This window comes from Sebastes fasciatus, chromosome 8 (genome assembly GCF_043250625.1).
Source record: "Sebastes fasciatus isolate fSebFas1 chromosome 8, fSebFas1.pri, whole genome shotgun sequence".
Classification (NCBI taxonomy): Eukaryota; Metazoa; Chordata; class Actinopteri; order Perciformes; family Sebastidae; genus Sebastes; species Sebastes fasciatus.
The window spans coordinates 5,396,822-5,403,787 of NC_133802.1; positions in this window are offsets into that span (position 1 = coordinate 5,396,822).

A 6,966-nucleotide genomic window follows, 5' to 3' on the forward strand; every position below is an offset into this window, starting at 1 on the left:
CTAAAAGTTAAAAGCTGAGGAAATGCCTTTAGACGCTGCTTAAAAGACAAGGCCCACTGTGGGCATACAGGATGCTGATCGGTGGAGGCAGGAAAGTACCACTGACGCAGGAGCGGAGGTGCCCCTGTTGTTCAGGAAGGCAGTGAGCACTTGGCATATTTCTGGTCTTCTGCACATCCCATTGATGGGAAGTCCCTCCGACTTGTCAGTCTGTATTTATAGATTGAGATCCCGGCCAACGTTACTGTCTTCAAGAGGGTGTAGCGGACTCAGTCTCATAGCTAGTGAAGATAATGATTTGAAACTAGAAAACCTAAGGAATCCAGTGGTACCAACCATAATGCTTCAAAATCACTCACATTTTGGCAAGAGAAAACTGGCATGGCCATTTTCAAAGGGGTCCCTTGACCTCTGACCTCAAGATATGTGAATGAAAATGGGTTCTATTGGTACCAACGAGTCTCCCCTTTACAGACATACATTACAAATGTGTTATTTTCGCCTATTCTAAAATAATGTGTTTCTGTATACTGGGGTCCCTAAACAGTCTTGGAATTGTATAAATTGGGTATCACTGTAAATTTGTGTTTTTTGTGGATCAAATGAGCCAAACTGTATTCATGCGTCATCACACATGAATGTTAGTCCCCATAGTAGCCATTTCATTGTAGTGATTTTTTTAAATTTGAGCTCACTGTATAAAATGACCTGTGGTGACCTCTAGGATAATCACAGTGTCATGAAACTTTATGACCACAAACTAGAGACCTAGAGCATTCAGAGGATGGATGGCTTACCTAGGTAGATTGACAATTAGGGGGTTTCTGAGCCGTTTCCAGAACAGAAGTGCTCGCCATCTAATAGCCGAAAAAGGCAATTCTTGCAGAAATATCCAAATGTTAAAAGTTTTTGATACAAAATCACAGCATGGCTTCTTCTATGGTGTTCCTCCACATCTTGGTGTCTCAATGTGGTATTTTGGAGGGATTTTTTGATCATTTTTATCAATTCTAGAGTGGTAAAAAATGTTTGAATTTAGCACTAAATCTGTTTAACAAATGGTATCAACCCAAAAATAGCTGCAACAACTTATGAGAAATAATAGAGCATGGGAATGGCCATCATATACTTCCATTAAAATGGAATAGTTTTACAATTTATATTAATTAATTAATTAATTCATTCATGATTATTTCTGATTCATGACTAGAACAACTTGACACACAGTGCTGAACTGCATCTCAAATTAAACTTCAGGTTCCCAGCTTTCAGATGATGTACACCACTGCTTTCTCCCCCAAAAAATCCCTTGTACTCCCACATGTAGACAAAAACAAGTCTATGTGGGTCTCTTTATTTTTGTGTCATGTCAAAATCCACCATGGCAGGAGGCAAACATCGTTCTGTGTTTGAGCTGCCTGAAAGATCCAAATGTAAATTCTGATAAATATTTTGTCTATTGTAGTTTCACTCTTATCCAGCATCCCTTGAATTTATCTCCCCTTCCCATCACTCTCATACCTGCATCACCCTTGTTCCTCTCCTTAATCTCTCTCCCTTTCTTCGTCTTTTATATCTTTGTAATACAGTTTATTTTACTGAGAGACATTTCTGCTTTTCTCCAAATCCACACAAAAACCATGGTTTGCCGTAAACCAAACCTCGAATACCATAGACTGGCAGAATGTAGGAAAATACTGGCAAATATAGATCTGTGGAATTCACTTAACTACTGACAGTAGCATTCCAATATGTAGCCAAATCCTCGGCAGCCACAGTTTTAATGGGTAATTACAACGAGGCTGCTATTATGGGCCAAAGTTACAAGACGCTGTATAAGAGGCAGTAACTCAGGCCTCTTAAAGGGTGTTTCAGGCTCCACAAAGCATGGGCTGTTTTTCTCCGTTTCCATGCTATCACACCCTTCAATGTTGTGATGAACCAAATGTCGTAAACTCTTCCGATGATGACATCTTACTGTTTTCGCCTCTCCTCCCGTTCCTCCCCAGTCCCGCCGCTGTTGCCTTACCCACAGCTAAAAGGTCAAGTTTACTGTGTTGCTTCAATTTTCCCTTCTTACAAGACTTTTAGTTGTCATCCCACCATGATGGTATGTGAGATTGAGCAGAAACAGATCAGGTTGCATAATCTGACATAATGATTGAGGCAGCGGAGACAGTGAGCTGACGTGAGAGTGTATTGGGTGGAAAGAGCTGGAAATGTCAGCAGATTTCAATGTCAAACAACTAACTTGAGCTGCAGTTCGTGTGCTTGACACATGCTGCATGTCATCTGTCACTGCGCACCTCATGTAATGCTTGACATGTTGAAATACATACAGCAATGTGTTCACGGGGGTGCACACGCTCATGCAGAGAAGATACACCCGGAGCATGCTCTGGGCATATGCACGTTCAGCTATTTACCGCTCTCGGTGCCAAGTTGTTCCATGCCGTGGTATACTGTGTGTATCCAACTGATTTACAGCTTGCTGCCGAGACGGTGAAAAAAAAGCACAGGAAGAGAACTTCCATCTGTAGTAATACCCAAACAGCACGGTGTCGTTGACCATGGGCTTCGGGGGCTGCAGATGTGCATGTGACAACTTGTTGAGCCCTAGAGGGGAGGTGCACAAAAACCGCAGGGAAATTAATGTAACATGTCTGTGGTGCAGTAGCAGCAGGGTGTAAATGGATCATGATGCAGCAGGGAACTTGACTTCTCAGACATTTAGAGTTCAATTTTAGCAACAGAGCATAAAGCAAGAGTTTTCAGAAACTGGACACGGACTTAAATTGTAATGGCTGCCAATGTCGTTATTGTCAGTGCATACAAAATATAATGAATAAAGGCCCCGAGCCACAAGCATAATTGTATGTTATAATTGAATAAAGCATAACACATGTCAAAAAGTAGTATACTTCAGTGTATTAGAAATGTAAAAGTTATTGTTTTATTTTTTGTGCTTAATTTAAAGTATATTTAACTTGTACTTCATTTCATTTAAGTGTACTTCAAAATAGATGTCATTAAGTTAAATTTCAATGTACTCAAAATAAATATACTAATTCTGTAATACTTAAAGTGGTATTCTAGTGTATTTATAAAAAGTAGGGCTGTCAAAGTTAACACTATAATAACGCGTTAACGCAAATTAGTTTCAACGCTACTAATTTCTTTAACGCATTAACGCAATCGATCTTTCAGAGGTTGTAGCGGGCTCCGTTTTAGAGCTAGAGTGAAGATACTGGCATCATATGAAACCTCAGGAATCCATTGGTATCAATGTCATACTAGCTTGTTGCAAAGGAGGCTTAAAACTGGCAAGGCCATTTTCAAAGGGGTCCCTTGACCTCTGACCTCAAGATGTGTGAATGTAAATGGGTTCTATGGGTACCCACGAGTCTCCCCTTTACAGACATGCTCACTTTATGATAATCACATGCAGTTTGGGGCAAGTCATAGTCAAGTCAGCACACTGACACACTGACAGCTGTTGTTGCCTGTTGGGCTGCAGTTTGACATGTTATGATTTGAGCATATATATATTTTTTATGCTAAATGCAGTACCTGTGAGGGTTTCTGGACAATATTTCTCATTGTTTTGTGTTGTTAATTGATTTTCAATAATAAATATATACATACATGTACATAAAGCAAGCATATTTGCCCACTCCCACGTTGATAAGACTATTAATTCCTGTCTGTGTGCTAGTACACTTGAGTGTGCTGTAGCATACTAACATTTAGTACACTTTAGACTACTTTTTTTCACTAGGGAATGAAGTGTTGTTCATTCTAACATGTGGTGCTGGTTGTCCATATGGTGCAATGAAATATAGGTCAGACAGAGCTGACATAATGCTCCCAATAGCTGACTGTACGGTAGTGGTACTGTTTAGTTACTAGGTGTGTGTATTGGGAAGGGTGTGTTTATTGTCAATGTCTCACTGGAACAATAGAAGTATTTGGACACGATGCGTCACAGAGGAATCCCGACCTTTGAATTCTTGCATCCTCTCCCGTCCATTTATTCCCTCCTACCCCCTTTGTTCCTTTCTTTTTCTGTCTCACACACACACACATACACAGTATCAATAGTCCCCTATCACACAGTCGGTCCTGTGTGACTCCATGCAGCCCACTTGCTTCACTTTCTACATGGAAAACTAACTTTATTTTAAAGGCTGAGTGGTTGACCTCAGAAAATAGCCAACATGCGAAGCTGTTGACCCTTTTCCACTCCAGGACTGTGTGCTGTATAATTTCAAAGATGCACTCCCAGTGGTTTGAATACTGCAAGTATTTGTGGTCTCTCTCGGTGAACCAGAGACTCCTTATAATCTCTTGGATAGCTGAAATTCTTGGTCGTCTTCACCAGACAAATGTTGAGAAAATAGGTTAAGTCTAAGGTAAATATTACTGGTACCGTCTGAAAACTAACTCAATGTTTACAAAAGATATCAAGAGTGCATGTGGGCATTTCATCAAAGACATGTTTTTACAAATGTATTAATTTATGCTCTTATTCCACTGTGAATCCCTCCACATTAGCTAATACTTTCCCTATGCGACTCATTTCAAAGATGTATCAGCAAAAATGTAAAGTGAGCTTTTAGTGGCTTCCCCATTTATATCCCTGCTATGAAGGTAACGTGAAGACGTAAATCTAATTGTGGCTCAGATCCAGGGGGTTGACGCCTGTATGGTGAACACAGCCCTATTTACTATTCTGAGTTACTGGGGAGACTGAAGGGAGGAGTGAGGTACACAAGAAGGCAGCACTGAGATGTGTCAAGCCAGACAGAGGCAGCCAGAGGGAAGTTAAAGCAGCTTTACTTTCAAAATAAAAGCATCTTTTTATTAGCCATGCCTGCAGTGGGTTACTCTGATTTGTCTGTTGTTCCATTTTCAAGCACAACTCTACTATCTATATTCCGCCCTCTTTTTTTTTAGAGGGGTAGGGGGATGTTCAGGGGTAAATAAATAGTCAACAGTAGATGGCACATATGGTGTACAATGTACATCATCTGAAAGCTGGGAACCTGGAGATTAATTTAAGATTCAGCTCAGCACTGTATGTCAAGTTGTTCTAGTCATTAATAAGAATTAAAAAAATAATCAATTAGTTAAATAATCAATTAAAATAATTTGTGGAAGTGTATAAGAGTGTAGAACATGATGATATAAGTCTGTGATGGACATTCCCGTGCTCTATTATGTCTCATAAATTGTTGCATCAGTTTTGGATTGGTTGATTACATTTGTTAGAAAGATTTGGTGTAAAATGTAACCATTTCTTTATCATTCAAGAATTGATAAAAAATTATCAATAATCCCTCCAAAATACCACATTAAGTCACCAACACCTTGAGTTTAAGCCATGCTGTGATTTGGTTTCAAAAACTTTGACTTTGACATTTTGAGATTTCTGCAAGAATTGCATTTTTCGGCGATCAAATAGCGAGCACTTCTGTTGTGTAAACTGCTCAGAAACCCCCTTATTGTCAATCTACCTAGGTAAGCCATACATACAATGCTCTAGGTCTCTAGTTTGTGGCTGTAAAGTTTCATGAGGCTGTGATTATCCTAGAGGTCACCACAGGTCATTTTATTCAGTGAGGTCAAGTTAAAAAAAAATGGTCTCACTGCAATGAAATGGCTACCATGGGGACTAACATCATCAGACATGAATACAATTGGGCTCATTGGATCCACAAGAGTCTCAGTTTTACAGTGATACCCTATGCAATTCCAAGACTGTTTGGGGACCTCAGTATGCAGAAATATTCAAATACACCATTTTAGTATTAGCGAAAATAACACTTTTGTACTGGAATAAAAAAAACTGCATGGTTTTTGCCCCAAACTGCATCTGATGCAACACAAGGAAAACTAGTAAAAGAAGAGAGGCATACAGACCATACCAGTGATATCCATAACACATTCCACCTGAGTCCAGGATTATGTAAAACAGCAGCATGTATCCTTCAGGGCAGTTTGTAAAAGACATTTAAAGGTATTTAAAGAAGGGCGTACTGCTAACGTAATGATTTTTTGCAGCTCATCCCATGCCCAGGGTGCATAGAAAAAGAAAGCCGTTTGCAGTTTGTAAATCTACTGAACACAGTGGTGGGGTTACTTCAATTTACTCAAATACTTTACTTGAGTATTTCTATTTTATGCTACATTATACTACTGTATTACCTTTCACAGGTAAATATTGTACTTTTTACTTCACTATATTTATCTGACAGCTAGAGTTACTTTGCAGATTAAAGGTACACGTGGAGTTGTTTTTTTATTACCACTGGGAGTACTATAAAGCAATGTTTTTATTAGTGGGTCCCCATTTGCTTGGTTTTGGGGCATGCAGGCGAGGATGCACATGCACACTTATACATAGGTGACTCCACACACATTACTGCCAGTGGTTTTCAACCATTCCACAGATTTACAGGTGGCGGTAACAGCCAACTAACACAACAACGTGCCAGCAAAGGCCAGGAAGAAGAAGATTGTTAGCAAGTAAACAAGGATGTAAATAATGCAGCTTTGCAAATGTTATACGAAGAAGGAAATGCATTCAACACTTTTGTCATGCCTTTAGTATACACACAATGCAATTTGGTGAGTTGCAGTCATTGTCTTTACAAAAAACACCATTGAGAACCATTACGATTTTGAATTTATGAATTATGTATTTGAATTTTTTTTTATCATAATATAAATATGATTAGGCTATCATTGCTATAGATTAAACCAGTCAACACTATATAAAGCAGTTAAGATTGGCTCATTAAATCAGCTACAACATTAACATCTTTCTTACATTTTAATAATATTCAAATGACATAGCATAGGTCTATTTAATAATATAACACTCTGAAAGGGACCATTTTGCATTATGAATACTTGGAATACATTTGTATTTTTATTTAAGTAATATTTTGAAAGTGAAATCAG